Below are 23,529 nucleotides of genomic sequence, written 5' to 3' on the forward strand. Positions count from 1 at the left end.
TGTGTGTGTGTGTGTGTGTGCGCGTGTGTGTACATGTGTGTGTGTGTGCGCACGCGCGTGTAATTCATATACAAAACTGCATTATATTACCCATACTCTCTGCACTTGAGAATACACTTCGTATAAACTCTGGTATCCACAAATATGGAGAGTACAGGACTAGTCACTGAAGCATTTTTGAAATAGCAAATACTTACAAAAGCTAAATATGCTTTAACATAGAATATCAGACAACTTTTAACAAAATGTGAATCACATAATTAATTAATTTGATTTAAATGTGTTAAATTTTTAAAAAAGCAAGTGGAAGAGCAGTTCATGAAATATGTAGTCATTAGGAGTTTTCTACTGCTTGGGTTCTTTGCTTGAGGTAAAGCATCACTATGTGTCCTCATATGATCTAGAACTCACTGTGCAGACTGAATATTCAGCAAACCCTCAGAAAATGGACAGAAAGAGACAAGCATAGCAGCCCTCAGAAAGAAGTTACAAACTGTGATGTCTTGTATGTGCTTAGCCCAGGGAGTGGCCTTGTTGAAGTAGGTATGTCACTGTAGGAATGGGTTTTAAAAACCTCATCCTAAGCTGTCTGGAGGCCAGTCTTATCCTAGATGCCTTCAGAACAAGAGGTAGAACTCTCAGCTCTTCGAACCCCATGCTGCCATGCTCTCACCTTAATGATAACGGACTGAACCTCTGAATTTGTAAGCCAGACCCAATGAAATGTTGTCCTTTAGCTAAAACCATCCAGTGGAAAAAAAGATAGCATTTTCAACAAATATTGCTGGTTCAACTGGAGGTCAGCATGTAGAAGAATGCAAATTGATCAATTCTTATTGCCCTGTACAAACTTTAAGGCCAAGTGAATCAAGGACCTCCACATCAAACCAGATACACTCAAACTAATAGAAGAAAGAGTGGTAAAGAGCCTTGAACACATGGACACTGGGGAAAATTTCCTGAACAGAACACCAATGGCTTATGCTCTAAGATCAAAGATCAACAAATGGAACTTCATAAAATTGGATTGAACTAGAAAATATCATCCTGAGTGAGGTAACCTAATCACACATGGTATACACTCACTGATAAGTGGATTTTAGCTCAACATCTTGGAATACCCAAGATACAATTCACAGACCACATGAAACTCAAGAAGGACGACCAAAGTGCAGATGCTTCAGTCCTTCTTAGAAGGGAGAACAAAAATATTCATAGGAGGAAATAAAGAGACAAAGTTTGGAGCAGAGACTGAAAGGCCATCCAGAGACTGCCCCACCTGGAGATTCAGCCCATAAATAATCAACAAACCCAGACAATATTGCTGATGCCAAGAAGTGCATTCTGACAGGAGCTGGATATAGCTGTCTCCTGAGAGGCTCTGCCAGAGCAGGCAGACACTTGCAGCCCACCATTGAACTGAGAATGGAGTCTCCAATGGAGGAGTTAGAGAAAGGACTGAAGGAGCTGAAGGAGCTTGCAACCCCATAAGAACAATAATTCCAACCAACCAGAGCTCCCATGGACTAAATCACTACTCAAAAACTCACATGGACAGACCCATGGCTCCAGCTGCATATGTAGCAGAGGATGGCCTTGTTGGGCACCAATGGGAGGAGAAGCCCTTGGTCCTACCAAAGCTCAATGCCCCAGTGCAGGGGAATGTCAGAGCAGAGAGGCAGGAAGGGGTGGATTGGTGGATGAGGAACTCCCCCATAGAAGGAGGGGAAGGGGGGATGGGATAGGAAGTTTATGGATGGGATTCGGGGAAAGGGAAAAACAATTGAAATGTAAGTCAAAAAGATCCAATAAAAATAGTTGCCTTGCTCATGATGTATAGACAAACATTTTTGCAACCACCTTTAATAAGGGTTCAAACTTTCCCCTGGACAGAGGAAACTTATTAGGATATGGGGGAAGTGGACCTGTTCAGCCATAGTTCTTTGGGAGCGAGCTCAATCTTCTTTCTCAGCAGTACAGTCCTGTAACAAACACTAAACACAACTCAGCAGCTGTAACCAGTCCTCTAGGCAAGCAGACACCAGGCTTGATCCAGCCGCTATAATTGAATCCTTTAGGAACCACAAGGCTCGCCAAGCGGTCTGAGATGTGGCGGTGGCAAAAGCAGCGAGTTGCCGCAGGAGTCTCACAAGCGGTTCCATGGTGAGTTTCTCTCAATGGCAATGAGACCACAAGTTGAGCTCAACAGTGCCACGCAAGGCAAACCAAGACATGTCTCTCGTTAGTGAACAACCGTGAGGCAGAGAAAACAATGCTCAGTGGTGTCTCCCACTGTCTGGGGGTCAGATTTATACTCCTTCAGGGGTTCTTTCATGTGTCAGCTCCAGCAAACATCCTTTCTCCTGTGTCTGCTCCCGGAAAGCAGTCGTCCACGTGTCTGCTTTAGCAAGAAATTCTTTCACCTGTGTGCCCCAGTGAAACGTTATTTGACATAACTAACTTTCCGAAGAAACTAGAAGTTTCCACTTCAATGGTGTCTGTTCACAGCAGTAAAACCCTAAGCCGCAAACCAAGGATGAGAGGAGATGTATTTGACACCCCTCACTCTTTGCTAACTTGTCGTCCATGTTAATAAATATCACCTTGAAAGATTAAAGGATTAATTATAATCTGGCTCTGGCGTAATAAAGAACTTAAGGTTCTCATTCTCTTTCTCACTTTACGACAGTGAAAAATATAAAAGCTAAAGGAAAACAAATGGCAGTTATTTTTCTTGTAACTATTAGAAAGTTGGGGTCACAGGGCAAATCGCTGTCCCTAAACGTAGCTTAACCACTGAATAGGATAAAATAACAAGCAAGGTCCACTCACCTGAAACCACAGCTAATGGCCCAAAAACTGGTCCTTAAATGATAACTTGGATAAGCTTCTGTGGGTGGGGTGTGGACTACTGTGAGGATTAACTACTGTGAGGGCTATTGTTATAGAGAATCCCACATTAACCTGTAGAAATTTCACTAAATTCTAGGAAGGAACAAACAAACATTTCTTTCTTTTTTAATATTTATTTATTTTTTTAATCTTTTTTTTCCTTTTTTTTCTTTATTAACTTGAGTATTTCTTATTTACATTTCGAGTGTTATTCCCTTTCCTGGTTTCCGGGACAACATCCCCCTAATCCCTCCCCCTCCCCTTCTATATGGGTGTTCCCCTCCCCATCCTCCCCCCCATTACTGCCCTCCCCACAACAATCACATTCACTGGGGTCAGTCTTAGCAGGACCAAGGGCTTCCCCTTCCACTGGTGCTCGTACTAGGCTATTCATTGCTACCTATGAGGTTGGAGCCCAGGGTCAGTCCATGTATAGTCTTTGGGTAGTGGCTTAGTCCCTGGAAGCCCTGGTTGGTTGGCATTGTTGTTCATATGGGGTCTTGAGCCCCTTTAAGCTCTTCCAGTCCTTTCTCTAATTCCTTCAACGAGGGTCCCGTTCTCAGTTCAGTGGTTTGCTGCTGGCATTCGCCTATGTGTTTGACATATTCTAGCTGTGTCTCTCAGGAGAGATCTACATCCGGTTTCTCTCAGCCTGCACTTCTTTGCTTCATCCATCTTGTCTAATTGGGTGGCTGAATATGTATGAGCCACATGTGGGGCAGGCTCTGAATGGGTGTTCCTTCTGCCTCTGTTTTAATCTTTGCCTCCCTATTCCCTGCCAAGGGTATTCTTGTTCCCCTTTTAAAGAAGGAGTGACGCATTCGCATTTTGATCATCCGTCTTGAGTTTCATGTGTTCTGTGCATCTAGGGTAATTCAAGCATTTGGGCTAATAGCCACTTATCAATGAGTACATACCATGTGTGTTTTTCTGTGATTGGGTTACCTCACACAGGATGACATTTTCCAGTTCCCTCCATTTGCCTACGAATTTCATAAACTCGTTGTTTTTGATAGCTGAGTAATATTCCATTGTGTAGATGTACCACATTTTCTGTATCCATTCCTCTGTTAAAGGGCATCTGGGTTCTTTCCAGCTTCTGGCTATTATAAATAAGGCTGCTATGAACATAGTGGAACACGTGTCTTTTTTATATGTTGGGGCATCTTTTGGGTATATGCCCAAGAGAGATATAGCTGGGTCCTCAGGTAGTTCAATGTCCAATTTTCTGAGGAACCTCCAGACTGATTTCCAGAATGGTTGTACCAGTCTGCAATCCCACCAACAATGGAGGAGTGTTCCTCTTTCTCCACATCCTTGCCAGCATTTGCTGTCACCTGAGTTTTTGATCTTAGCCAATCGCACTGGTGTGAGGTGGAATCTCAGGGTTGTTTTGATTTGCATTTCCCTTATGACTAAAGATGTTGAACATTTCTTTAGGTGTTTCTCAGCCATTCGGCATTCCTCAGCTGTGAATTGTTTGTTTAGCTCTGAACCCCATTTTTTAATAGGGTTATTTGTCTCCCTGCAGTTTAACTTCTTGAGTTCTTTGTATATTTTGGATATAAGGCCTCTATCTGTTGTAGGATTGGTAAAGATCTTTTCCCAATCTGTTGGTTGCCGTTTTGTCCTAACCACAGTGTCCTTTGCCTTACAGAAACTTTGCAGTTTTATGAGATCCCATTTGTCGATTCTTGATCTTAGAGCATAAGCCATTGGTGTTTTGTTCAGGAAATTTTTTCCAGTGCCCATGTGTTCCAGATGCTTCCCTAGTTTTTCTTCTATTAGTTTGAGTGTGTCTGGTTTGATGTGGAGGTCCTTGATCCACTTGGACTTAAGCTTTGTACAGGGTGATAAGCATGGATCGATCTGCATTCTTCTACATGTTGACCTCCAGTTGAACCAGCACCATTTGCTGAAAATGCTATCTTTTTTCCATTGGATGGTTTTGGCTCCTTTGTCAAAAATCAAGTGACCATAGGTGTGTGGGTTCATTTCTGGGTCTTCAATTCTATTCCATTGGTCTATCTGTCTGTCTCTGTACCAATACCATGCAGTTTTTATCACTATTGCTCTGTAATACTGCTTGAGTTCAGAGATAGTGATTCCCCCTGAAGTCCTTTTATTGTTGAGGATAGTTTTAGCTATCCTGGGTTTTTTGTTATTCCAGATGAATTTGCAAATTACAAACAAACATTTCAACTTTATTGCACACCACAAGTTCTTATTTCCTCATCTTGTCTAATGTTTCACCTTTCAGTGAGTACATATTAAAGACTACGTCTTCTGGGACAAATTTTCCTGATTGTGTTTATCATTATTTCCCTTGTTCTGAAATCTGCTGTACGCAGAACCTGTCACCTTCCTCTGTATATTTCTGCCTTTGGGGAGATGTTGCTCTTTTTTGGAAATATTAAGTTGCACGCATAGGTGGATGACCTAACCCCATCCAAACCCGAATCTTGAAAAGGCGCTATTTACATTCTCAGATCCTTAGAGGCTAGAACACAAATCTAGTTTTGGAATTTCAGAGGAAACATGTCCTCCCACAATAGATTCTATGTTGGCTAATTCGGTTAATCAAATGAAAACGACCAATGTCCTTAAGGACAGAGAATAAAAAAATTATATGGTTCTGTAAATTCATGAAGAAAGAGCATCAAAATTCAGTATTATTAATTTCTTCAAAAATTCAGCAAATTTGGAACAAATAAAAATTTATTTGACTTGATAAGGAATACCTCTAAAGCGATATAGACCACAGCTGTCACAGTTAATGGTGGGTGGCTGGGAGGGGGCTGGGAGGTTCTCTCTCACAACTCAAGTGCAACACTACGGTCGGTATTCTAGCTATTTTAACAGGCGTGGAAATGAGGTAAATTTTGTGTAGATTGAGACGGAAGTAATAAAACTCATGTTTGCAGATGGCAGGGCTGAATGTTTTTTAAGTGTCTCGGGATCAACCCACATCTATAACTAAAAAAACGAGTATTGGTTTTATACCACATGGCAGGGCATAAATCAATTGCTTTCCTGTGTAGCAGCAATGAAGGACTGGAATTTGAAATAAAATTTTAAAAAAAAGTCTCATTCTTATATGGGAGAGGAAAGGAGAGAGAAGAATATGATAAACTTAATAAAGTATAAAAATATATATGGTATAAAATAGGTAAAAGAAATCAAACTGGAGAGATTGCTTGTGATAATTGTTAAAATATCAATTTTACTAACTTGGTTTACAGATTTTCATCTAAATAACAACACAATCTCATACACACACACACACACACACACACACACACACACACACACTCTGTGGATGCCTTCAGCCTCTTAGCATTTCACATCTCCTGTTCAAGCAATCTTTGCTCTCCTCTGACTCTCTAAAACACTAAATCTTTGTCCTTTCAACAGGTAGTACCATTTTATGTCCCACTCACCCATCCCATATTTTATCCCTCCCGTGACCAAACCCCGGTTCCCTCACACATTCTCTTACCACTGAGCAAGTGCCCAAGTAGTTCTATGCCCATTACAGATTGTGTCCACAGTTGAATATACTAGAGTCTTCCTAAATTCACAATCCCTGTATTACACAAGCTCAAAAAAAGTGCTTAATGGTGAGACTCAGAAGAAAACTGTTATTAAGTTCTTGCCTAAGCGTCAAAGGAATCCTTGAGTTTCACCTCTAGTATATCAATGTGTGCATGCATGCGTGAGTGCGTGCGTGTGTGTGTGTGTGTGTGTGTGTGTGTGTTGTACATGTATGCTCTCTCTCTCTCTCTCTCTCTCACACACACACACACACACACACACACACACTAGGTTCTATGTTGGCTAACTTGGTTAATTAAATGAAAATGGCCAATGTCCTTAACGACAGAGAATAGAGAGAAAAATTATATGGTTCTGTAAATTCATGAAGAAAGAGCTTCAAAATTCAGTATTATTAATTTTTTCCAAAAAATTCCGCAAATTTGGAACAAATAAAAAGTTATTTGACTTGATAAAGAATACCTCTAAAACTATATAAAACTATATAAAACTATATAAAACTATATAAAATACCTATAAAACTATATATATATATATATATATATATATATATATATATATATATATAGGCCTGGGATATGTGCTTTGAAATAGCAAACTTACATTATTCTCGGATCAGAGTTCCTTTCATACTTTTGGGAAGTTTTATTGGAATTGGCCTGATCTTGTTCCACCCATACCCGTTTATCTATGTCATTTGTATCTGCTTTCCTAAAAATGGAAGGATTCCATAGTTTTAAAACAGCCGGTATGACCCTTGGTGCCATTTATATAATAAGTTCATTGACCTCTGCTCTTAGTATCTAAAAGACGTCAGCCTATTTCTTGTTTGCGGAGCAACATATAATCATGACAAGATGTTCATCTTAAAGTTTTATGAATTAATATGAGTTAATAAAACTCAAGAAGAAGATGAAGGTTAAGAGTTTCTTCTGTTGTTTTTTGGTGGTGGTGGTGGTGTTATTGTTAGAAGGAATATCAGAATTCTCTTTGTATGTTTTGTGGACATCTGCCCCCTTCTTTCTGACTGAGTAGCTAGGACAGCAAAAGCACATGTTTGAATTAAGAAGTAAAAGCTACACGGATGCCAGTCGCTGAGGAATGAAATGGTCCTTGAGATTGCCATGGTTCTTTTGTTTTATTGCTGAAAGCCCAGCTTTAGGCGAATGTTACCTAACCTGGCACCTTAATCCTTTCTCGGGCATTCTTTAAGTCAGCCTCCTTATTGGCTTGAATTAGGCCATGGTAACAAAAACAAAGGCTTTTCCTGGAGCTCCCAGGGATGAGTTACAAGGCAAGGCTAACCAGGTAATTCTGTGTTTTGTCTGCCAAGGTTTCCTTCTGACGCCAGCAATCAGGATGCAATTAACTCAAGGGATGGGTGCTGTTTCTTCTCCTAAGTGCTGCGCTCGTTTATTAAAACATGAATAAGCCTTTCGTTCTGTTTAGGTTTTGTTGCCTTTAAACCCTCAACCTTCCGCTGCAAACAAAAGCAGAACAGACGGAAAAGAGAAAGGAGCACGTCATCAGAGGAAAACCTTCTAAATAGGATCAGTATAGTGCCGTTTGTCTTCTCTAGCCCTCACTTTGTACAAAAATAAACAATAAATTATTTTCATTATTTAACCTTCTTCTATCCCATTCATGTGGATGGTTGATGAATTGGGGTTTAATTTTATAATTTTTTTTGGTTTTCCCCCACTGATTATTGTCCCCCATATCTGTATTTTAAATTCATTTTCATCTTTTATTACCCCATTACACTTTGCTTTATTATTCTTTTTCTTGATACCTTACAGATTACAGCATATCTTCCTTCACAGTTTACTGAACAGAATATGGGAAAAATCCCAGAGCAACCCCATGAAGATTGAAGCTTAGATCCATGTGTCGCAAATACGGTATGGAAAGTCACATCTGTATTAAAGCCATGTTTTCCAAGAATGTGTAAAAGCTTGGGGGATTTTATGATATAACATTTGAAAGCAAAATAAAACAGACCCTAACAAATGTTTCTCAGAGCTCTCCATTTCATTATACTTATTGTCTGTGTATGCCAACTCTGCCTGAGAAATGTAGTTTTAGATTTATTTTATTTTCATTTCAAGTGTTTGTGTGGGCTCTTGCACATATGCACACCGTGTACCCTTGGAGAACAGCAAAGGGTGTCCGATCTCTGGGAACTGGCATTCAAAGTGTTTTAGTTGTCACGTGGGTAATGAAAACACAACCTGGACCCCCTGAAAGAGCACACGGTGCTCTCTCAGCCATATGGCTCTCTTACCAGCCCCCTGAAATAGTTTGACATCTATCATTGTTTGCATTCAAGTAACTCGTGTACCTCAAAAGTGTAGATTTTATATTGTATGAATCAAAAGATTGTATATTTCTATAGCAGATCTGGTGGACAGTGTTTTTGGAACATTTAGGGACTTTGGGGGTGAATACTTGCTGCACTCAATACTTATCTGTAACGGTTGCCCTTAATGTGAAAGAGGTCCGAGTCCCTCATTATTCTGACAAGTAGTTGATTTGATAACCTCTTCTGCTACTCAGGCCCCCTCACCTATGAATTTCCCCATCTGATGCAGAGTCACTAATGTGCAAGATGCTAAGGCAGAGACTTAGCATATGCCAAAGACTGGCGCTCATCCTCCAGAAAAAAAAAAACAAACAAAAAACAAAAAAAGGAATGCTCAGTATGTAAACAGTCACCATGACTGCAGAGGCTAAAAGAGGGACATATAACTACTGTTAGTCAAGAGGAAACAGCCAGAGAGAACGGAAAAATATATCATTCCATCCGAAATATTTCACAGGCTTTTCAAGATCTTGCAAACATCAAACTGGCACTCAACAGATATTACTCCATATCTCATGCAAAGTCTCGCTATCATTTCCCCTGAGTTCCCCCTGCGTCTCTAGTGGTGTAGCCTGCTTTCCATGCTCACTCTTGAATTTTCTCTAAAATTGTGTTTGCTGGATTAAACACTAAATGTGGATCTTGAAAGGCAGGGCATGTGGCCTTCCTGTCAGGACCTTGCCATCAGTTGCAAACCAAAGGTAATACTAAACCCCTGAAGGCTGGTAAGATCACCTTCTTTTGGGGTTACCACTAGAAGAAGACTGGATACCCAGCAAGAACATCAAACTGGTCCTGAGACAGACCCAGAGGGCAGTGGTACATGGATTTACAGGCAACACAGGAAAGTAGTTGTGGTGTGAGTGTCAGGCAGCAGCAAGGTCTCGTATGAAGTTTCATCAGCTTTCTGTAGTAGATTAGCTGTGGAGTCTTGGAACCATAAGATATCTCTTGAAAAGTTAATTGTCAGGACGTATTCTGTTAGGCTCTACCTAGATGGAAACCTTGCTTGAAACATGTATAATCCATCGAATCTTCACCCCTGCATTCTAAGAGCTTTGGTACAGTCAGGTACTTTGCATGTTACCAAAAGAGAAACATAAACATGAACCCAGCCACAGACCTTTTGTTCTACACTGGTGTCCTGACTGCAAGATCTGCTGGTGCAATGGTGGCACAAACCTTGTGGGAGCAACCAACCAATGTCTGCTTTGACTTAAGATGCACTCCATGAGAAGGAACCCCTACTCAACACTGCTTAGGTGACCAAGAACATGGGACTAGACAGTTTAAAGACCTAGAGTAAAACCAAATACTGTTCTAAGACAAGATGAAACAAAAAGCCACAGCAATATTCTGTTGTTTTCATAGTTCAGTGCCTTGCTCAGCCATCATTAGAGAAGCTTTCTCCTGCTGCAGATGGGAACAAATGCAGAGAACCCCAGCCAGACACTATGCAGAGAGAGACCTTGGCATATTAAACACTAAACGAGATGACTCCATCAAATCCTTTCTCTAAGAGCTAAGAGAAACCCAAAAAAAGGAGACTGAAAGAGGGTAAATACCAAAAGGGATGGAGGGCCCTCTGAATACAACATGATCAGAGTTCATATGAACTCACAGAGACTGAGGCAGTATGCACAGGGTTCGTACCACACACTCTGCATACATATTTTTACTTCCAGTTTAATGTTTTTTTATGGGATTCCTGAGTATGAGAATGAGTGGGTCTCTGATTCTTGTGCCTTCCATTGGGCTCCGTCCCTTCTGTTTGTTTGACTTGTCTAACTTCAGTGCTAGATTTATCTTCTATATTTTATTTTATCTCAATACTATCCCTTAGAAAAAAGGAGTGGGAGACACCGCCCAGACCTGAAGGGAACCGGTCAACAGTTCTCTGTACCCAAATCCCATGGGAGGGAGAGCTAAACCTTCAGAGGGGCAGACATGCCTGGGAAGCTAGAAGAGACTACACTCTGCCCACATTTCTGACTCCAGAGGAAAACACCTAATGCTATCTGGGAGCCCTGTGCACGGGGGCTCCAGGAAAAGGCGGCGCAGGCCCTCCTGGTTGCTGCCCTCACGGAGAGCTCAAAAGCAGCCCCCCAGGCACAACTTCAGCTGCGGGACCACAGGTAAGACCAAGTTTTCTGGTCCAAGCGACCCGCCTGGTGGACTCAGGACACAGGCCCACAGGAACAACTGAAGACCAGTAGACAGGAAAGGCTACATGCCCGAAAGCAGAACACTCTGTTCCCATAACTGGCTGAAAGAAAACAGGAAAACAGGTCTACAGCACTCCTGACACACAGGCCTTTAGGACGGTCTAGCCACTGTCAGAACTAGCAGAACAAGGTAACACCAGAGACAACCTGATGCCGAGAGGCAAGCACAGGAACCCAAACAACAGAAATCAAGACTACATGGCATCATTGGAGCCCAATTCTCCACCAAAGCAAACACTGAATATCCAAACACACCAGAAAAGCAAGACCTAGATTTAAAATCACATTTGATCATGATGCTGGAGGACTTCAAGAGAGACATGAAGAACTCCCTTAGAGAAACACAGGAAAACATAAATAAACAAGTAGAAGCCTATAGAGAGGAATCACAAAAATCCCTCAAAGAATTCCAGGAAAACATAATCAAACAGGTGAAGGAGTTAAAAATGGATAGAAGCAATAAAGAAAGGACACAGGGAAACAACCCTGGATATAGAAAACCAAAGGAAGAGACAAGGAGCCATAGATAAAAGCATCACCAACAGAATACAAGAGATAGAAGAGAGAATCTCAGGAGCAGAAGATTCCATAGAAATCATCGACACAACGGTCAAAGATAATGTAAAAAGGAAAAAGCTACTGGTCCAAAACATACAGGAAATCCAGGACTCAATGAGAAGATCAAACCTAAGGATAATAGGTATAGAAGAGAGTGAAGACTCCCAGCTCAAAGGACCAGTAAATATCTTCAACAAAATCATAGAAGAAAACTTCCCTAACCTAAAGAAAGAGATGCCCATAAGCATACAAGAAGCCTACAGAACTCCAAATAGATTGGACCAGAAAAGAAACTCCTCCTGTCACATAATAGTCAAAACACCAAAAGCACAAAATAAAGAAAGAATATTAAAAGCAGTAAGGGAAAAAGGTCAAGTAACATATAAAGGCAGACCTATCAGAATCACACCAGACTTCTCAGCAGAGACTATGAAAGCCAGAAGATCCTGGACAGATGTCATACAGACCCTAAGAGAACACAACTGCCATCCCAGATTACTATATCCTGCAAAACTCTCAATTAACATAAATGGAAAAACCAAGATATTCCATGACAAAAACAAAGTTACACAATATCTTTCTACAAATCCAGCGCTACAAAGGATAATAAATGGTAAAGCCCAACAACATAAGGAGGCAAGCCACACCCTAGAAAAAGCATGAAACTAATCGTCTTGGCAACAAAACAAAGAGAAGAAAAGCACACAAGCATAATCTCACATCCAAATATGAATATACCAGGAAGCAATAATCACTATTCCTTAATCTCTCTCAACATCAATGGCCTCAACTCCCCAATAAAAAGACATAGATTAACAAACTGAATACGCAACGAGGACCCTGCATTCTGCTGGCTACAGGAAACACACCTCAGAGACAAAGACAGACACTACCTCCGAGTAAAAGTCTGGAAAACAACATTACAAGCAAATGGTCTGAAGAAGCAAGCTGGAGTAGCCATTCTAATATCGAATAAAATTGATTCTCAACTAAAAGTCATCAAAAAGGTAACTCATCAAAGGAAAAATCCACCAAGATGAACTCTCAATCCTAAATATCTATGCTCCAAATACAAGGGCACCTACATACATAATAGAAACCTTACTAAAGCTCAAAGCACATATTGCACCTCATACAATAATAGTAGGAGATTTCAACACCTCATTTTCATCAATGGACAGATCATGGAGACAGAAATTAAACAGAGACATAGACAGACTAAGAGAAATCATGAACCAAATGGACTTAACAGATATTTATAGAACATTCTATCCTAAAACAAAAGAATATGCCTTCTTCTCATCACCTCATGGTACCTTCTCCAAAATTGACCATATGTTCAGTCACAAAACAGGCCTCAACAGATACAAGAAGATTGAAATAATCCAATGAATCCTATCAGATCACCATGGACTAAGGCTGGTCATCAATAACAACAGAAAGCCCACATACACATGCAAGTTGAACAACCCTCTACTCAATGATAACCTGGTCAAGGAAGAAATGAAGAATGAAATTAAAAACTTTTTAGAATTTAATGATAATGAAAGCACAACATACCCAAACTTATGGGACACAATGAAAGCAGTGCTAAGAGGAAAACCAATAGCACTGAGTGCCTCCAAAAAGAATATGGAGAGAGAATACATAAGCAGTTAACAACACACCTAAAAGCTCTAGAACAAAAAGAAGTAAATACACCCAAGAGGAGTAGAAGGCAGGAAATAATCAAACTCACGGCTGAAATCAACCAAGTAGAAACAAAAGGGACCATACAAAGAATCAACAAAACTAGGAGAGAGACCAAACAAAGAAAGAGAACTCCAGACCAATTTCTCTTATGAATATCAACACAAAAATACTCAATAAAATTCTCACAAATCAAATCCAAGAACACATCAAAATGATCATCCGTCTTGATCAAGTAGGCTTTATCTCAGGGATGCAGGGATTGTTCAATATACAGAAATCCATCAACGTAATCCACTATACAAACAAATTCCAAGAAAAAAAAACATGATCATCACATTAGATGCTGAGAAAGCATTTGAAAAAATGTAACACCCCTTCATGATAAAGTCCTGAAAAGAGCAGGAATTCCAGGCCCATATCTAAACAGAATAAAAGTCAAATTCAGCAAACGAGTAGCCAACAGCAAACCAAATGGGGAGAAACTTGAAGTAATCCCACTAAAATCAGGATCTAGACAAGGCTGCCCACTCTCTCCCTACTTATTCAATATAGTACTCAAAGTCCCACTGGAGCAATCAGACAATGAAAGGTCAAAGGGATACAAATTGGAAAGGAAGAAGACAAAAATCACTATTTGCAGATGATATATATGATAGTGTACTTAAGTGACCCCAAAAGTTCCACCAGATAACAACTGATAAACAACTTCAGCAAAGTGTCGGGGTATAAAATTAACTTTTATCTACTCAAAGAATAAACAGGCTGAGAAAGAAATGACACCTATCACGATAGTCACAAATAACATAAAATACCTCGGTATGACTTTAACCAAGCAAGTGAAAGATCTATATGACAAGCACTTCAAGTCTCTGAAGAAAGTGAAGAAGATCTCAGAAGATGGAGACCTCCCATGCTCATGAATTGGCAGTATTAATATAATAAAAATGGCCAGTTTGCCAAAAGCAATCTATAGATTCAATGCAACCCCCATCAAAATTCCAACTCAATTCCTCATGTAGTTAGAAAGAGAAATTTGCAAATTCTTTTGGAATAACAAAAAACAAAAAACCCCAAAAAACAGAATATTGGGACACTATACTCAATAATAAAAGAACTTCTGGGGGAATCACCATCCCTGACCTCAAGCAGTATTACAGAGCAGTAGTGATAAAAACTATATGGTATTGGTACAGAGACAGGCAGGTAGACCAGTGGAATAGAATTTAAGACCCAGAAATGAACCTGCACACCTATGGTCACTTGGTTTTTGACAAAGGAGCTAAAACCATCCAGTGGGAAAAACATAGCAATTTTCAACAAATGGTGCTGGTTCAACTGGAGGTCAGCATGTAGAAGAATACAAATTGATCCATTATTATTCCCCTGTACAAAGCTTAAGTCCAAGTGGATCTTGGACCTCCACATAAAACCAGATAAACTAATAGAAGAAAAAGTGGTGAAGAGCCTCAAACACATGAGCACTGGGGAAATTTTCCTGAACAGAACGCCAATGGGTTATGCTCTAAAAATTACAAAGCTTCTGTAAGACAAAGGACACTGTCATTAGGACAAAACAGCAACCAACAGATTGGGAAAAGATCTTTACCAATCCTACATCTGATAGAGGGTTATTATCCAATATATACAAAGAACTCAAGAAGTTAGATTCCAGAGAGACAAATAATCCTATTAAAAATGGCATAGAGAGCTAAAGAAAGAATTCTCAGCTGAGGAATATCGAATGGCTGAGAAGTAACTAAAATGTTCAACATCCTTAGTCATCAGGGAAATGCAAATCAAAACAACTTTGAGATTCCACCTCACACCAGTCCGAATGGCTAAGATCAAAAACTCAGGTGACAGCAGATGCTGGTGAGGATATGGAGAAAGAGGAACACTCCTCCATTGTTGGTGAGATTGCAGACTGGTACAGCCACTCTGGAAATCAGTCTGGAGGTTCCTCAGAAAACTGGACATTGCACTACCTGATGACCCAGTTATACCACTCCTGGGCATATACCCAAATGATGCTCCAACATACAACATAGACACATGCTCCACTATGTTCATAGCATGCTATTTGTAATAGCCAGAAGCTGGAAAGAACCCAGATGCCCTTCAACAGAGGAATGGATACAGAAAATGTGGTACATCTACACAATGGAGTACTACTCAACTTTCCAATAATATGATTTCATGAAATTCATAGGCAAATGGATAGAGCTATAAAATATCATCCTGAGTGAAGTAATCACAAAAAACCACACATGGTATGCACTCATTGATAAGTGGATATTAGACCAAAAGCTCTAATTACCCAAGATACAATCCACAAACTACATGAAGCTCAATAAGAAGGATGACCAAAGTGCAGATACTACAGTACTTCTTAAAATGGGGAATAATATTTATGGGAGATGATATGGAGACATAGCTTATATCAGTGACTGAAGAAATGGCCATTCAGAGCCTGCCCCAACTGGGGATCCAGCCTATATATATATATTTATCTCCACCAAAACTAGACAATATTGATGATGTCATAAGTGCATGTTAATAGGAGCCGGATATAACTGTCTCCTGAGAGGCTCAGCCAGAGCATGACAAATACAGAGGCAAATGCTAGCAGTAAACCACTGGAAAGTTTCCATTGGAGGAATTAGAGAAAGGATTGAAGGAGCTGAAGGGGCTTGCAACCCCATAAGAACAGAAATGCCAACCATCCAGAGCTCCAAGGGACTAAACCACTACCCAAACGGTACACATGGACTGATCCTGGGCTCCAGCTGCATATGTAGCAGAGGATGGCCTTGTTGGGCCCCAGTGGAGGAGAAACCTTTGGTCCTGCCAAGGCTGGAGCCCCCACCTCCTGCAGTGTAGGGGAATAGGGTGGGGAGGCAGCAAAGGGGGTGTTTGGGGAGGGGGAACACCCTTATAGAAGAAGGGGAAGAGAATGTGATAGGGATGATTATGGACGGGAAACCAGGAAAGGAAATAACATTTTTAATGTAATTTAAAAAATCCAATAAAAAAGAGTCAAAAAAAGTGTTAGGAAAGTTCTGTTTTTTCTCCTTTGATGAGTACTTTGATTCTTTTTAAACTTTTAATAATAAATTTTTAAAAATAATATTTTAAATAAATATTTTTAAATATTTCAAAATAATATATTTGTTCCTGCCTCAATCACTTGGTATTAGGTACAGGCCTGTGGATGATCTTCTCGGGTCATCTTCTGCCTACTCTCATTGAGTGTTTCTAGAGGCCAGTGCACACAGAAGGCAGGGACACTGCTCTAAAGACTTGAGTCAAGGCACTCAATTAAAAAGCAATTTGCTCAAAACAAACAAAACAATAAGAGAATATGGTCAAAATATATTATATAAAAATTTTTAAATTAAGATGCAGCTTAGTAATAACTTGTCAGTCTTATCTTTTCAAAAGCTAACTCTTTGATTGAGTGATAATTTCTTTTTGTCCTTTAATTTTTTATTAGATATATTTCTTTACTTACATTTCAAAGGTTATTCCCCTTCCCGGTTTCCTGTCCATAAGTCCCCGTTCCTTCCCCTTCCCACATACGGGTATTTCCCCTATACATCCCCCTTATTGCCCCCCATATTCCCCTGCACTGGGATCCAACCTTGGCAGAACCAAGGGCTTCCCCTTCCCCTGATGCCCCAACAAGGCTATTCTCTGCTACATATGCAGTTGGAGCCCTGGGTCAGACCATGTATAGTCTTTCAGTAGAGGTTTAGTCCCTGGAAGCTCTGGTTGGTTGGCATTGTTGTTCTTATGGGGTTGCAAGCTCCTTCAACTCTTTCCCCCCTCTAATTCCCCTTCCTTCCTCTAATTACCCCTAAGGGGTCCTATTCTCAGTTCATTGATTTGCTGCTAGCACTGACCTCTGTATTGGTCATGCTCTGGATGTGTCTCTCAGGAGATATCTATATCTGGTCCCTTTCAGCCTGCACTTTTTAGATTCATCAATCTTATCTAGTTTTGGTGGCTCTGTGTGTGTGTGTGTGTGTGTGTGTGTGTGTGTGTGTGTGTGTGTGTATATGAGCCACATGTGGGGCAGGCTCTGAATGGCCATTCCTTGAGGTGCTGCTCTAAACTTTGCTTCCATATCCCCTCCTATGGATATTTTTCCCCTTTTAAGAAGGAGTGGGAGCGACCCAAGGACCCCGGCCCGTAGCAGCTCTCTGCTCCCAGACCCCATGAGAGAGAGACCCAACCGCCTGGTCAGGTGGGCACTCCTGAGGCTGCAGAGCAGAAGAGACCACCAACACTGCTCACCCATGCCCACATCCCTGGCCCAAGAGGAAACTGTATAAGGCCTCTGGGCTCCCGTGGGGGAGGGCCCAGGAGCGGCAGGACCCCTGCCAGAGACACCGCCGGACCTCACATCCAAATATGAATATAATGGGAAGCAATAATCACTATTCCTTAATATCTCTCAATATCAATGGCCTCAACTCCCCAATAAAAAGACATAGATTAACAAACTGAATACGCAACGAGGACCCTGCATTCTGCTGCCTACAGGAAACACACCTCAGAGACAAAGACAGACACTACCTCAGAGTGAAAGGCTGGAAATCAACTTTCCAAGCAAATGGTCAGAAGAAGCAAGCTGGAGTAGCCATTCTAATATCAAATAAAATCAATTTCCAACTAAAAGTCATCAAAAAAGATAAGGAAGGACACTTCATAGTCATCAAAGGAAAAATCCACCAAGATGAACTCTCAATCCTAAATATCTATGCCCCAAATACAAGGGCACCTACATATGTAAAAGAAACCTTACTAAAGCTCAAAACACACATTGCACCTCACACAATAATAGTGGGAGATTTCAACACCCCACTCTCATCAATGGAGAGATCATGGAAACAGAAATTAAACAGTGATGTCGACAGACTAAGAGAAGTCATGAGCCAAATGGACTTAACGGATATTTATAGAACATTCTATCCTAAAGCAAAAGGATATACCTTCTTCTCAGCTCCTCATGGTACTTTCTCCAAAACTGACCATATAATTGGTCAAAAAACGGGCCTCAACAGGTACAGAAAGATAGAAATAATCCCATGCGTGCTATCGGACCACCACGGCCTAAAACTGGTCTTCAATAACAATAAGGGAAGAATGCCCACATATACGTGGAAATTGAACAATGCTCTACTCAATGATAACCTGGTCAAGGAAGAAATAAAGAAAGAAATTAAAAACTTTTTAGAATTTAATGAAAATGAAGGTACAACATACCCAAACTTATGGGACACAATGAAAGCTGTGCTAAGAGGAAAACTCATAGCGCTGAGTGCCTGCAGAAAGAAACAGGAAAGAGCATATGTCAGCAGCTTGACAGCACACCTAAAAGCTCTAGAACAAAAAGAAGCAAATACACCCAGGAGGAGTAGAAGGCAGGAAATAATCAAACTCAGAGCTGAAATCAACCAAGTAGAAACAAAAAGGACCATAGAAAGAATCAACAGAACCAAAAGCTGGTTCTTTGAGAAAATCAACAAGATAGATAAACCCTTAGCCAGACTAACGAGAGGACACAGAGAGTGTGTCCAAATTAACAAAATCAGAAATGAAAAGGGAGACATAACTACAGATTCAGAGGAAATTCAAAAAATCATCAGATCTTACTATAAAAACCTATATTCAACAAAACTTGAAAATCTTCAGGAAATGGACAATTTCCTAGACAGATACCAGGTATCGAAGTTAAATCAGGAACAGATAAACCAGTTAAACAACCCCATAACTCCTATGGAAATAGAAGCAGTCATTAAAGGTCTCCCAACCAAAAAGAGCCCAGGTCCAGACGGGTTTAGTGCAGAATTCTATCAAACCTTCATAGAAGACCTCATACCAATATTATCCAAACTATTCCACAAAATTGAAACAGATGGAGCCCTACCGAATTCCTTCTACGAAGCCACAATTACTCTTATACCTAAACCACACAAAGACCCAACAAAGAAAGAGAACTTCAGACCAATTTCCCCTATGAATATCGACGCAAAAATACTCAATAAAATTCTGGCAAACCGAATTCAAGAGCACATCAAAACAATCATCCACCATGATCAAGTAGGCTTCATCCCAGGCATGCAGGGATGGTTTAATATACGGAAAACCATCAACGTGATCCATTATATAAACAAACTGAAAGAACAGAACCACATGATCATTTCATTACATGCTGAGAAAGCATTTGACAAAATTCAACACCCCTTCATGATAAAAGTCCTGGAAGGAATAGGAATTCAAGGCCCATACCTAAACATAGTAAAAGCCATATACAGCAAACCAGTTGCTAACATTAAACTAAATGGAGAGAAACTTGAAGCAATCCCACTAAAATCAGGGACTAGACAAGGCTGCCCACTCTCTCCCTACTTATTCAATATATTTCTTGAAGTTCTAGCCAGAGCAATCAGACAACAAAAGGAGATCAAGGGGATACAGATCGGAAAAGAAGAGACCAAAATATCACTATTTGCAGATGACATGATAGTATATTTAAGTGATCCCAAAAGTTCCACCAGAGAACTACTAAAGCTGATAAACAACTTCAGCAAAGTGGCTGGGTATAAAATTAACTCAAATAAATCAGTTGCCTTCCTCTATACAAAAGAGAAACAAGCCGAGAAAGAAATTAGGGAAACGACACCCTTCATAATAGACCCAAATAATATAAAGTACCTCGGTGTGACTTTAACCAAGCAAGTAAAAGATCTGTACAATAAGAACTTCAAGACACTGAGGAAAGAAATTGAAGAAGTCCTCAGAAGATGGAAAGATCTCCCATGCTCATGGATTGGCAGGATTAATATAGTAAAAATGGCCATTTTACCAAAAGCAATCTACAGATTCAATGCAATCCCCATCAAAATACCAATCCAATTCTTCAAAGAGTTAGACAGAACAATTTGAAAATTCATCTGGAATAACAAAAAACCCAGGATAGCTAAAGCTATCCTCAACAATAAAAGGACTTCAGGGGGAATCACTATCCCTGAACTCAAGCAGTATTACAGAGCAATAGTGATAAAAACTGCATGGTATTGGTACAGGGACAGACAGATAGACCAATGGAATAGAATTGAAGACCCAGAAATGAACCCACACACCTATGGTCACTTGATTTTTGACAAAGGAGCCAAAACCATCCAATGGAAAAAAGATAGCATTTTCAGCAAATGGTGCTGGTTCAACTGGAGGTCAACATGTAGAAGAATGCAGATCGATCCATGCTTATCACCCTGTACAAAGCTTAAGTCCAAGTGGATCAAGGACCTCCACATCAAACCAGACACACTCAAACTAATAGAAGAAAAACTAGGGAAGCATCTGGAACACATGGGCACTGGAAAAAATTTCCTGAACAAAACACCAATGGCTTATGCTCTAAGATCAAGAATCGACAAATGGGATCTCATAAAACGGCAAAGCTTCTGTAAGGCAAAGGACACTGTGGTTAGGACAAAACGGCAACCAACAGATTGGGAAAAGATCTTTACCAATCCTACAACAGATAGAGGCCTTATATCCAAAATATACAAAGAACTCAAGAAGTTAGACCGCAGGGAAACAAATAACCCTATTAAAAAATGGGGTTCAGAGCTAAACAAAGAATTCACAGCTGAGGAATGCCGAATGGCTGAGAAACACCTAAAGAAATGTTCAACATCTTTAGTCATAAGGGAAATGCAAATCAAAACAACCCTGAGATTTCACCTCACACCAGTGAGAATGGCTAAGATCAAAAACTCAAGTGACAGCAGATGCTGGCGAGGATGTGGAGAAAGAGGAACACTCCTCCATTATTGGTGGGATTGCAGACTGGTAAAACCATTCTGGAAATCAGTCTGGAGGTTCCTCAGAAAATTGGACATTGAACTGCCTGAGGATCCAGCTATACCTCTCTTGGGCATATACCCAAAAGATGCCTCAACATATAAAAGAGACACGTGCTCCACTATGTTCATCGCAGCCTTATTTATAATAGCCAGAAAATGGAAAGAACCCAGATGCCCTTCAACAGAGGAATGGATACAGAAAATGTGGTACATCTACACAATGGAATATTACTCAGCTATCAAAAACAACGAGTTTATGAAATTCGTAGGCAAATGGTTGGAACTGGAAAATATCATCCTGAGTGAGCTAACCCAATCACAGAAAGACATACATGGTATGCACTCTTTGATAAGTGGCTATTAGCCCAAATGCTTGAATTACCCTAGATCCCTAGAACAAACGAAACTCAAGACGGATGATCAAAATGTGAATGCTTCACTCCTTCTTCAAATGAGGAAAAAGAATACCCTTGGCAGGGAAGGGAGAGGCAAAGATTAAAACAGAGACTGAAGGAACACCCATTCAGAGCCTGCCCCACATGTGGCCCATACATATACAGCCACCCAATTAGATAAGATGGATGAAGCAAAGAAGTGCAGACCGACAGGAGCCGGATGTAGATCACTCCTGAGAGACACAGCCAGAATACAGCAAATACAGAGGCGAATGCCAGCAGCAAACCACTGAACTGAGAATAGGTCCCCCGTTGAAGGAATCAGAGAAAGAACTGGAAGAGATTGAAGGGGCCCGAGACCCCAAAAGTACAACAATGTCAAGCAACCAGAGCTTCCAGGGACTAAGCCACTACCTAAAGACTATACATGGACTGACCCTGGACTCTGACCCCATAGGTAGCAATGAATATCCTAGTAAGAGCACCAGTGGAAGGGGAAGCCCTGGGTCCTGCTAAGACTGAACCCCCAGTGAACTAGACTATGGGGGGAGGGCGGCAATGGGGGGAGGGTTGGGAGGGGAACACCCATAAGGAAGGGGAGGGGGGAGGGGGATGTTTGCCCTGAAACCGGGAAAGGGAATAACACTTGAAATGTATATAGGAAATACTCAAGTTAATAAAAAAAAAAAAAGAAAAAAGAAAAAAAAAAGAAGGAGTGGGAGCATCTGTATTTTGGTCATCCTTATTCTTGAGCTTCCTGTGGTCTGCGGATTTATATTTATAGTTTCTATGTTATTTTTATTCTACTCTATGATATATATGTATATATATATGCCTATATGTACGATTGCTCTACTTTTATATATAGTCTATCTTAGGTAAATTAATTATATTCATTTATTCACCAGGTATTAATATCTGTTATTTCTTCTTCATATTAACTTTAAACTTAATTTATTCTTCTCTTTTTAGAAATATAATGCTAAGCTGTTTGGTTTTTTTTTATGAGATAAGAGCTTTTTTCTTCCTTGATAAAGGTATTCACTGCTATAAAACAAAAAAGAAAAAATCCTCCCCCTAGATCTACCTTTGTTCTTAGACCTAGTTGTGCCTAGAACTAGTTTCGTTGTAATATGTTTTCATTTTCCTTTGTCTCAAAATAATTTTCTTATTTTACTTTTATTCATTTTATGGTCCATTGGTTAGTTATTCAAGAATATATTGTTTAATTTCCATGTAATTTGTGAATTTTCCAAAATTCTGTCTATTGGTGGTGGCTGATTTCCTGTTATTGTAGTGAGAGGGTATGCTTGGTGTGATTTTGATCTTACTGAATTCTCTAAGATGTGATTTTGGGTCTAATACATGACAGAGCTCTCAGCCTGCACTAAGGGAAAGGTGCGTTTTTGCTGGGAGGCGGAACGTCTCGTCTGTGCCTCTTGAACCCGTTAGGTGTGCAATGCTGTTTAAGTCTGGGGCTTTCTTGTTGACCTCATGACTGGCTAAGCTGCTCGGAGCTGAAGGGGACTGTGTCAGCCTTCAAACAAATAAAGAAAAGGTGGCACATACACAGTAGACTACTCTTCAGCTCTCAAAAGAAATGAAATCCTGCCATTTGCAACAACATGAATGAATCTGCCATTGTAAGATAATTCAGGCACAGAGAGAAATACTCTGTCATCTCACTCCTGAGTTCTAAAAAAAGTTAAGGTGAATTCACAGAACTAGAGAGGAAGGTCATTACTGGGGATCTATAGAATTAGAAGGCTGGAGATGTTGGTCCAAGGGTGTGCAGTTCTAGTTAGAATACGCTCAAAAGATTCATTGTACAGAAGAGATTCAGGATGACGATACTGACAATGGACTGCACACTTCAAACCCGCTGTGAGTGCATTTAAGTGTTCTCCCCACAGAAATAAGTGTGTAAGATCATGCATGTGGTAACTACTTTGAAGTTGACATTTCACAGACAG

The 23,529-nt window shown here is 40.3% G+C and overlaps 1 protein-coding gene and 1 long non-coding RNA gene across 3 annotated transcripts in view; one reads left to right on the forward strand and one right to left on the reverse strand.

Moving 5' to 3' along the window:
- LOC134483923 (glyceraldehyde-3-phosphate dehydrogenase-like) overlaps positions 1 to 23,529 on the reverse strand; it is a 470,368-nt gene that overhangs the window by 273,604 nt on the left and 173,235 nt on the right. The window lies entirely within an intron of this gene.
- Positions 1 to 23,529, forward strand: part of LOC102555143 (uncharacterized) — a 52,589-nt gene that overhangs the window by 26,156 nt on the left and 2,904 nt on the right. The window contains exon 4 of the long non-coding RNA XR_005497589.2: positions 8,247 to 8,348. This is a non-coding gene — a long non-coding RNA (uncharacterized LOC102555143). The remainder of the gene's footprint in view (positions 1 to 8,246; positions 8,349 to 23,529) is intronic.

The sequence above is a fragment of the Rattus norvegicus genome, chromosome 20 (genome assembly GCF_036323735.1).
Source record: "Rattus norvegicus strain BN/NHsdMcwi chromosome 20, GRCr8, whole genome shotgun sequence".
In the NCBI taxonomy this organism is placed as follows: Eukaryota; Metazoa; Chordata; class Mammalia; order Rodentia; family Muridae; genus Rattus; species Rattus norvegicus.